Consider the following 11,432-nt stretch of genomic DNA (forward strand, 5'->3'; position numbering starts at 1 on the left):
GTTGCAGCCGTGTAGGTCAGCACATGGAATATGCTGGCAAGATCACACTATAGAGAAAATGATGCAATAATAACTATCACTACATGCATATTTGGCTGGTGGAGGCTCTAAGTTTAATTTTGCATAAAACTAATTTTTCCCTACAACAAAGGAATTAATTTTATTTACTAGCAAGTTTATGCCATTATTGAGAAGGTTCCCCCAACTCAATTCCCAAAACAATATTAATAACCCAACAAAGTGATGAGATCAATCAATAATTCAAATACTAGATACTCAAGATGTCAATAACCGTGGACATGGCTAACCATGATTAGTTTATACACTCTGCAGAGGTTTGCACACTTTTCCCCACAAGACTCGCCCGCATCCATGATCGGAAGATCGAGACATAGCCTTTCTGAAGCATTAACTCTTTACTTTGGGTAGACAGTACCACCTACTTTCCCCTACATCTTCTAGCCTACCACTGAAAAAGGTCACACAACTTACTCAACTATGCCAGAGCCCATAATGGCTTGTCGCTGCACACGGAAGTTTCTGAGCATGAATAATATTATGATCCCTTTGATCCTGGGTGGCATTCCATAGGATGATCACACGGGTACTCCGGGATATTCTGATGATCGGAAAACCGTAGAGATTCGTAGTAGCAAGCTTCGCACTTCGGATACTCTAGCGTAAACAAGCAATAGCACACATAAGCACTCCATCATAAGATGCAAAGGTAAAACCAAATAAAAAGATCTAAACAGAAAGTACAAGTGAAGAGCTTCCATTTGCAAAAAAAAAAGAATCAATCAAATCAGAGATACGAAACTCAAGTTACGATCAAAAGAAGTTCAAATTCAAATCTATTTGAAACCAAAATTTTAAACTTTCAAATACATGTTCAAGTTGATTATCTGGACAGAGGAGATCGTAACAAAGAATTTGGCGTTGGTTTCGTTGGATTTGGATAAACAAGCAGAAAGTTGTGATTGTTTAAAGATCAGGGCCTAATCTGCAAAGAAAATATTTACAAATAGGTCCCTGGCTGAAAATAAACAGAAAAAGAAAAATCTAACGAACGAACGTTCGCTACAGAAACCTAACGAATGAAACTGTTCGCTACCGAAGACTAACCGACGAACGTCCGCTAAATAGATTAACCTAAAAATAAAACCGGGTTTAGAAAAGAAAACTGAAAAAACCGAATCGTGGTTCGGTTTTAAACCGGTCGGCGGTTTGAGCGGATCGGGCGGTTCGACGGCGGCGGCTCCGGTGAGGCGGGACGGCGCGGGGCAGCAGCGAGGCGGCGAGCGGCGGGGCGACGGCGGCGGCGGCGCGGGCTAGCGGCGAGGCGGCGAGCGGCGCGGCAGGCGGCGGGAGGCGGCGCGGGCCACGGCGACGGCTGATGAGGAGGAGGGGCCGGGTCTCGGCTTTTAAAGAGGCCGGGAGGGGCGCGGCTTGGAGGAGGGCGACGCCGGCGTGCGGTGCTCGGACTCCGGCGAGAGTCGGGCTCGGGGACGACAGGCGAGGCAGCGCTGCTACTGGGCCGACTGGGCTCCAGCTGAGTCTGTGCGAAGAACTTTTTTTAATAACACCACGAAGAAAATTCAAAATAAATTAAAAACCCCTAAAATTGTAGAAACAATTTTCACCATCCCCTCCTAAAATTTGGGACAAACTGAACATTTTCTGGGCTAAATGCAATTTTTTTAAATGCAACTTTTTCCCTAATTTAATAAAATTCAAACGAATAAACTTGCAATTAAAAATCAAATAAAAATATTTTTATTCAAAATTAAATTTCCAATATTACCTAGCTGTTTTGAAGAAGTCATATTATCTTCTCTCATTATTTTATTTAATTGAAATAACTGGAAAAATAATTTCGAATAAAATCACTTTGATCCAATTTACCAATTTTAAAAATTTTAAAATGGATTTTTGTGAAAACCTCTAACTCTCTCAATTGGTCCTTGAGTTGCTTAAGGTTTCTAGGATCAAAATTCGAAGTAAAACAAATTCAGAAATGCACAAATTATGGATCCATATGATGACCTAATGATTAACATCCAAATTGAAAATTGGGATGTTACACCTTGCGAGGTTCTCTGTCTGTATGAAGCCTTTGGACCATACGAAGCCTTTGGTCTGGGGTTTATCTTCTTCCCTGGTGTTGTCATGATGACATTCACGGGAAGCTTCTTAAGACGACTTTTAGGTACCCAGATCTTCTTCAAAGGTGGCCCATTCCTACAGTTAGTACCAATAAACCTGGCAAACACATCACCATTCTGATTTTTGAACATCTTATTATTGGAGTCAAAGGACTCATCAATGATAATGGAGTTAGCACAAGTGAAGCCAGATAAAGTAGATGGATCTATTGAAGGACCCTTTGCAGCAACCCATGTGGTTTTGGGCTACTGGTTTGGCTTCTAGTAAGAACCATCAACATTTTTTTTCTCTCGAAACCAACACCCTCTTTCTAGGGTTTCGGTTCAGAATCTGTTTCTTGAGGACATCACATAGTGTCTGATGCCCTTGGAGGCTTTTGTACATGCATGTTTCGAGTAATGTCTTCAACCTGGCATTCTCATCAGCAATAATAGTGGTATCCTCAAGCAAGGGGTTAGTTACCACATGAACAGTTGAAGATATTGCAACTTCAAAAGCATTAGAATATTCAACAATAGAGACAACATTGTCATGCTCAAGGCATTTTAAACATGGTGGCACAAAATCTTCCTGAGCAAAACTGATCTGTTGAGCGAGTAGTGAATCGTTCTCTTTTTGAAGATCTTCATGATATCTCTCAGTTTCTCTAAATCTTGCTTTCTTTGAAGATAATCATAGGAAAGCTTCTCATGAGTGGCTGAGAGGGTTTCATGACGACTTTCAAGTTCTTCGTACTTAACGCAAAGATTGTTTATGTCTTCGATTAAGGACTGAGTTCGATTCATTTCCTCGTCCAACAGGTCATTGCTTTTGTCTAGCAATTTTTGAATGTGTTCCATAGTAGTTTGTTGTTCAATTGCAATTTTAGCAAGAGTCTTATAGCTGGGTTTGGATTCACATCCAGAGTCATCTTCACTGGAGGTTTGAAAGTAGGCATCGCGTTAGTTTACCTTGGCACCTCGTGCCATGAAGCAGTAGGTTGGAGCAGAGTCGTCCTTATCATTGGCTTCAGTGTCGGCGGCGTGACCATTGTCTTCGGTGTTGAAGATGGACTTGGCGACGAATGCCAAAGCTAGAGCCAGGCTTGCCACACCTTAATCAGACTCCTCCTTAGACTCCACCTCTGCCTCCTCAGAAGCAGACTCCTTCTCTGAATCCATCTCCTTGCCAATGAATGCACGAGTCTTGCCAGATGAGCTCTTCTTGTACGATGAAGACTTCAAAGAAGACTTTGAGGATTTCTTCTTCTTGTCGTCAGAATCATATTCCTTGCTCTTCTTCTTTTTCTTGGCTTCCCTGTCCCATTGAGGACATTCAGATATGTAGTGACCTGGCTTCTTGCATTTGTGGCATGTTCTCTTCTTGTAGTCACGAGAGGAGGCCTCATCATTCTTGGAACTGGATCTTGAAGACTTTTCTAAGCAATTCTTCTTGGAGAACTTCTAGAACTTTCTCACAAGCATTGCTAGCTCTTTGCCAATGTCTCCAGGATCATCAGAACTGCAGTTAGATTCTTCTTCAGATGAGGAAACAACCTTTTCCTTCAAAGCACAGGATCGACCATAGTTGGGGCCATAAATATCTCTCTTCTCAAACACCTGGAACTCATGTGTGTTGAGCCTCTCAAGTATGTCAGACGGATCGAGATCTCTGAAGTTAGGGCATTCTTGAATCATCTGGGACAAAGTGTCAAATGAGCTGTCAAGTGATCTCAGAAGCTTCTTCACAATTTCATGCTTGGTGATCTCAGTGGTGCCAAGTGCGCGAAGCTCATTTGTGATATCGGTGAGGCGATCGAATGTGAGCTGGACATTCTCATTGTCATTTCTCTTGAAGCGGTTGAAGAGATTGCGAAGTACATCAATCCTTGAGTCTCTCTGAGTTGAGACGCCTTCGCTAACCTTGGACAGTTAGTCCCAGACTAGCTTCGCAGTTTCCAAAGCACTCACACGGCCATACTGTCCTTTGGTCAGATGACCACATATGATGTTCTTGGCGGTTGAGTCCAGTTGAGCGAACCTCTTGACATTAGCAGCGGTGACACCTTCACCGACCTTGGGAACGCTAGTCTTGATGACATACTAGAGGTTGATGTCAATGGCTTCAAGATGCATGCGCATCTTATTCTTCCATTAGGGGTAATCAGTGCCATCGAAGATGGGGCACGCAGCGAAGACCTTGATTATCCCTACAGTCGATATAGCTAAAACTTCAGGTGGTTAAATCAAATCACACATAACAAGGAAGCACCTTGCTCTGATACCAATTGAAAGTGCTAGTTATCAACTAGAGGGGAGGTGAATAGGCGATTTTTTTAAAAGTCTTCAAAAACACGAGGTCTTTGAAGATAAACAATCAAATGAAGCCTATATGATATGCAGCGAAAGATACAACTACTCTAGACAGGCCACAGTCAACTAAGCACTGTAACGAAAGCACGAGGACTTGGAGCAGCTAGGTAGTACAGATCGGAATGGAAGACAGTATGAAGCCAAATAGGAAATAGTCTTCGCACAGTAAAGTCAATCAGTTTGGGCAAGCAAGCAAAGACTTCACAAAGACAAACTGAAATGTAAAGGAGGTGAAGGATAGAACCAGTAGCTTGGTAAAGACAAGGATTTGGTAGACCAGTTCCAGTTGCTGTGACAATTGTACGTCTGGTTAGGGAGGTTGAGATTGAACTCAGAAGACCACATCTTCATCTTATTCCCCTTGAGCTAAGGACACCCAGTTCTCGCCCAATCACTCTGGTAAGTCTTCAAGGTAGACTTTTAAACCTTCACAGACTCCGTTCACCGGCGATCCACAATGACTCTTGGATCCTCAGAACATGACGCCTAACCGGCTGGAGGATACACAATCCTCAAGTGTAACAAGTCTTCAGGTCACGCAAACAGAAAGACTTCAGTGATGCCTAACACTCTTTAGCTCTGTGTGTTTTGGGCTTTCTCCTCGCAAGGGTTCTCTCTCTCAAAGGCTTCAGAGGTGGGTTGCTCTCAAACGACAAAAGCCGTGCACTAACTCTGAGCAGCCAACCAATTTATGGTGGAGGGGTGGGCTATTTATAGCCAGGAGGCAACCCGACATGATATGTCTGAAATGACCCTGGGTCACTACGGAACCGAGACGTGTCCAACGGTCGGATTTCAAACACATGTGGTAGCTTGACTTGGGCTACAAGCAAAGTTGACTCATCCAACTTTGGATAGAATTTATTCTTATTGTCTTCACTCGGAGACATAGGATTTTGGGTCAAGCATCACGTCAGCCTTCTGACTTTGTTCACTTGGAACCCACTTAACAGTACAGTGGTTCCTATGACTCAAGAAAGAAGAACATGAAACTATGAAAGAAACTACGTCTTCGCACTTCATAGTCTTTACGTGAATGTCTTCACATATTATTATCTTCAATGTGAATGTCTTCACGAACCAGCATTGTCTTCAATGTCTTCATACATTTTTAGGGGTCATCTCTGGTAGGTAAACCGAATCAATGAGGAAATTTCTATCTGTGTTATCCTGCAATTCTCACAAACACAATAGTCCATCAACCATGTTTGTCGTCAATACTCCAAAACCAATTAGGGGTGGCACTAGATGCACTTACAACTACGATGCTCGCCCTTCTACTATGGATGACTTTAGCAAAAGAAAAAAAACCAAATGATGATGTTTTCTACAACTAAAGTTGCCATCCAAAAAAATCAAACATAAAAAATTCGAAACTTGCCATCCCAAAAAGAAGTTGCCATGCTTGATAACTAAAATTGCCATAAAAACGTTAAAGGGACAGTAGTATCCTCAGCCCACTAGGGTTCAAGTCCTGGTGCTCGCATTATTCTTGGATTTATTTCAGAATTTCCGGCAATGCGCTTTCAGTGGGAGAAGATGTTTCTGTCGGCGACGAGGCGCCTACGGTGACTTCATACATCTCAAGATAATATGCCGGCTCAGTGTCTCAAAGATGCTCATAGGGATAGGATATGCGTGTGTGCGTTCATAGGGATGAGCGTATGTGCGTATGTATGAGCACTTACGTTTGTATCGTGTTTAAAAAAATTGCCATAAAAAACATTTGGAGTTGTCGTCTGTTCCTGCTACACATGTGTCACTTATTATGGTCTTAGATCATGAAAAACTTTCTAAATAGGATCATATGGTGCTAAGCTTTTTAATAAAGAAGTTTAAATATGTGATTTTGGCCTATATCAGCCCCACGACCATCAGCGGCGTCATCAATCATCAGATTAGACGGCTGAGATAACGACAGGATAATCGAGTCTGAATGCGCAACAATGTCCCCACATGTCAGTTAAAGCCTCGGCAGCGCATGGAAGGGATTGGACTTGGCACTTGGCAGCCACGTCCAGCCCACCGCACCGACAGGTGGGCCTGGACCCTTTGACCCGCCTCGACGTCGGCGCCGTGCCGTGCCGCCGCGAGCACACAAATCCCAAAATTCGAAAGAAATCCCAACATAAAGAGGCAGGTTTTAATTCTCTCCTTAAATCTCCTCTCCCTCCTCGATCTCCCGACGAGATTGTACTCGCTCCCGGATCGTCGCCGGAGCGTCTCCTCGACCAGGTGCGTGACCCGTCGCCGCCGCTCCCCTAGGATGTTCGTCTCGTCAGATCACGCATGGTTTGGTTGGATTTTGTTTCCTGTTTCGTATTTGAGGATGCGTGCGTTGGTTCGCTTTCCGTTTCCTCGTCGCGGAGATGGATCGATCGGTAGAGACGACGAGATGGATCGAGGGATGGGAACTCGGCGGTAGATACGTTGCGGCGGTTTTGGCCTCTCCCTTCCGCTTCCTCTCTCCGTCGAGTCACGTGGCCGTCTCGTTCGCGCCGTAGGGCTTGAGGGCGGGTGCCCGTCCTCGAGATTTGTGCTTCCGTTGATCAGTCGACAGGTGGCTTGGCATCTGTTTCCAGGCGGGGACGATTGGTGGGGGCGGGGTGGTGCGTTGGTTCGCCGCCGATACGGTCGGTGTCAGTGTGGTGGTGTAGGGATGATTCTGGATTCGAGGGTTGTGTGACCACTGCAGCAATCCTTGCTGCTCGCAGAGCACAGCACACAGCTTGTTATATTTGTCTCTTTTTTTACTGAAAAAATAACTCATATCTATTCTTGACTCGTTCCTCCAAGGGACGAACCTCAGTTGCATGCTCCAAACCATCTCGTGTTTTGAACACCGGTGGCTCGGCTTGTTTGATCTCCGACAGCTGTCTGCTTGCATCTTTGGTATGGTAATGAAACCTCTGCATCTCCTATGCACATCATCAACAGCACCATCTCGAATCATTTCGTGCACTATCCCAGCATCATCTAAACTTGATTAAAATCACCTCACCGCATATTGCCTCGATGTTCCCGACGGGCCAACCTTAAAGCGAAGCAGATCTTTAGCGCAGCTCATTGATATGCAACGCAGTGCACCGGCACCGCATCGAGCGCATACAAGAAAGCCGGCCAGCCTAGCTTTCACCTTGTCGAGGTCCAATTACGTCACCGAGTCAAGGAACTACAGGAGTCCAAGTGAGCTCCATCAACACACCACACATGGCTTGGTACTCATGGCGTTCTGCTTGCATGCATTGCAACCTGCACCAATATAATTAAAGTGTGTGCACTACAGTGTTGTTCTTTGTCTTAGGTAGTGCGGCCCATCCGTGTGCCGACTCATTGCTACGTGGGCCAGGGCGCAGGCCTCTCAAAAGCGAACCATGCACACACCACACATGAGTACATGACTAGATGGAAAGAATTGTGCTCCACGAAAATTGCACCACTATCTTTGGAATCCTAGAGTCCTAGATACTTGCATCTAAGCGCAGCTAATGATTCATTTCATAGGAACAAGAGCATACCGACTGGAATTTTGTATGCCCTGGGGCAGCATAGTACTATTGTTTATGACTGTTTGACTGGTACTAGTATGTTATATCATGTGACTACGTATAATTTAACGCTGTCCCTCGATTTGAAAATATATGCAAGTTTAGATATGAAAAGTACATGAATATATTAATTAATAACAAATAAATTATGGAGCTAGAACATATAATTTATTTAGTAATATCATTTTCATTTCACGAATGACAATAATATAATAGTGCATATTTTCCCAGAATGTTAAGAGTTAATAGTGCATATTTTAATTTAATGGTGAAATGTACTTTTCCTAGGACTCGATTAGTGTCAACACCTCCTAAAATATATACCCCATTGGATATATATTAAAACTATTAATTCACATCCTGCTGAACAGTCGAATGCAGAGTTTTTCCCCTTGTTATTTTAAAGCCCAGTCATGTGTTGGTTCCACCACTCAACAACACGTAGTGTAGGGCTGTTGAAGGTTGTCCGCGTTCCAAGCAGTCTTGATCATAGTTTTACTGCGCTTGGTAACACGAAAGCTAAAAGCTTGAGCTGTTCTTCTTGGATGTGCAAAAACAAAGAATCAAAGCATGTTAGGGGCTATCAAGTGATCTCACTTCCTTTGGAGTTCGGTCATGGTCATGCATGGAAGCACTTCCCTAGGAGAGAATCCAAGTTAGCTTTTGCCCCTCAGTTTTTTTTCCCAACGACTCCATGATATGTATTTGCTTCCACTTTCACTTGACCCAAGAGAATGGAATGGAAGAGAAGCCATATCATCCTATGGTTTTGAAACCTATATGTGGGCTCCAAGCATCTACTATCACCAGTACCAGTACTAGACTACTAGTACACTGCTAACATATGAGAGAAACATTTAGATAAAAAGCAAAAGTAAATGCACTAATGTAAAGCCTCAAGGATGAGCACAGCAAGTAAAGGGCGAGGGAAACTGCAACAAAGATGCAAAACACAACTTAAAATAAAAGGAAGGTGAAAAGAATTCTAAAGAGGGTGGTCAAGGCCACCCTCGAGGACTACTACTCTGTTGATTTCAGTCTATCTTCATTGATATTCATACATTCTCACCAGTTATTTATCAGCCCTGCTCCCATTTGCTTTATTCCATTAATCATTTTCATCTCGGTATGTGCGTGGAGGGCTAATTATATGATGATGCCATCTTTCTCTGTGTTCGAAAATATCCTCTCAAGTCCTGCTCTTTGAACGAAAAAGATAAAGTCTAGTGCTCAGCACTTACAGCGTAGCAATCCATTTGTCTTATGTCCTGATTTGATGATTTGAAGTGATACTTCTTTTTTTACTTATCTCCTATCACTATCATGATTTTATCTAGCAATGCAACTATCTGTCCACATCCTTTGCATTTGGATTAGACAAAAGTGCACCTCTGTTATGGATATTTTTAGAGGGCCATTTATGTACACATGACAAGGGTGTGTTATCGTTAGCCTCTTAGGGCCCATTTGGAACAAAAGGAAAAACATAGGAATTTAGAAGGATAGGATTGTTATAGGAAAAATTCTTTCGATGACAAGATTTATTTGATTGGTCCAAGTAAATTGACCTCAGAACTGGTCAGGAGTGAGACAGATCCAGCAAGGTTCTATTGATCATGTCCCCAACCAAGCAGTTGTATGTACCTTATCTTGGGGTATCTTTCTTTTGCTTTACTATCAAGCCAGACGCAAATGACGATTTTAAAGTTTTCCTCAGGATACATGACATCTCAAATCCCGTGTTTTTCTTTTTCCTTTTCCTATGTTTTGAGTTCTTATATTCCAAATGACAATTTGTCCTTAAGCGAGGAACCACAAGGCCCAAATAGAAATGGTGCATGAATGAATTGCCGAAAAGTTCTGAATATGCTCCTCCCCCCATCCCCACCCCTAAGGAAAATAAAAGAAAATAAAATCTGAGTTATTAAGCAAGCAAGTATGTTCCACATATTTTTATGTGCATCAGTCCTTCAATGTATGAAACTGAATCATAAATCATCTCCACTGGAAGGTTTTCTCTCTGAAGAATAGAAGTTTCTTGTTTGTTAAATTTCCCTAGTGTTGGTTTCTCTGTCACTTTCCATTATATGAAATAGCATTATATTTTTTCTCTAATGTAAGATCTTTTCTCTGAAGAAAAGAAGTTTATCATTTTAAAATTCCGGTATTATTGTTTTTTTTATCACTTGCACATCATGTTGATTCTTACATCCTTAAGTTGATGAAAGCTTTATGCTCCTTTTTCTCCTTCCATTGTCTCGAATATTCACTCGGTGCTACTGCTACACAGTCACCACATTCATGGTTGTTCCTTATCTCAATCTTAGCTAGTCCATTGTCGTGGAATGCTAGATAGAAACAGATACAGACACCACGAGAAATGAAATAGATAGCATTAAGTCGATGTGATGTTGGTGGTTGGAATGGATTCTATGGGCTTTTCTCAATTATTGCTAGTAAAAGACAGCAAAGTTAGTGTCGAATAATAGCGATGTGAATAGCCTTTTTTAGTGGTAAGAATCAATAGTAACATAGCAGAAAATATATCCCAAGTTCAGAATGATAGCCTCCAATCCACCATTCTTGACACCTCATATAGACCTATACTTGTTCTGTTAGGATAAAAAAAATGCTGATTTTAGGTTTATATGCTTACTCTAGAATTGGTCCTGTACATGCAGTATTCGGTCACACGTGTGTGAATAGTACTGGAGCATCAAGTTCCACATTTGCTCAACCGAGTGTGATCTTCTGCATTATTAGGCAAAGTTAATTAGAATTTACATTCCTTATCGTAGATACGGCTTGTGGCTTCGGAATCAGGTAGAAAAGAGGGTGATGTGTTGTCCCTGGGACAATGGTATGACAGGAAATCCTGTCACGGAGCAGTTAAACCAATGACCTCAACCTTGTCCAACTAAATCATATCCATTCTTGCTGTAAAAGTACTTTTGCTGCGCTGGTTAAACACAGATTATTTATAAGGCGGTACATATCCAGTCTGAATTATCCTGGAAGAGTAGAACAATAACCATGGGGTACAATCGAAAATTGCTCTTTTCCTTTGGTCTAAAATTGTTCATTTCTACCTTACAAAAACTGCTGTTGGTTACATACTCAAATTACAGCTGTGCCTTTTTGTTATTATGTGACATACGTACCCAAAAACTTCACAGGTTCTGAAACCATTAGATGTCTCTAGCAATGACCTGCTCCTTGCCCAATAAAAGTATTACCCAACAGTGCGAATCAGACCTGAAGATGTATTGTCTTTTTCATGTTGAAGTTTGTGAAATGTTAGTTGCATCAGTTTTGTGGAACTGTGTTCTTATGAGACAAATAACTTTTGACTCAAGTCGTACTGATA

At 42.3% G+C, this 11,432-nt stretch overlaps 1 protein-coding gene across 1 annotated transcript in view; it reads left to right on the forward strand.

Annotated features, from left to right (window-relative positions):
• The first annotated feature begins 6,616 nt into the window (after positions 1–6,616).
• The window catches only part of LOC119316604 (RNA-binding protein cabeza-like), a 7,485-nt gene continuing 2,669 nt past the window's right edge, over positions 6,617–11,432 (forward strand). Inside the window, exon 1 of the mRNA XM_037590958.1 lies at positions 6,617–6,752. The gene's annotated coding sequence lies outside the window, so the exon portion shown is untranslated. The remainder of the gene's footprint in view (positions 6,753–11,432) is intronic.

Source organism: Triticum dicoccoides, chromosome 6A, assembly GCF_002162155.2.
Source record: "Triticum dicoccoides isolate Atlit2015 ecotype Zavitan chromosome 6A, WEW_v2.0, whole genome shotgun sequence".
Taxonomy (NCBI): Eukaryota; Viridiplantae; Streptophyta; class Magnoliopsida; order Poales; family Poaceae; genus Triticum; species Triticum dicoccoides.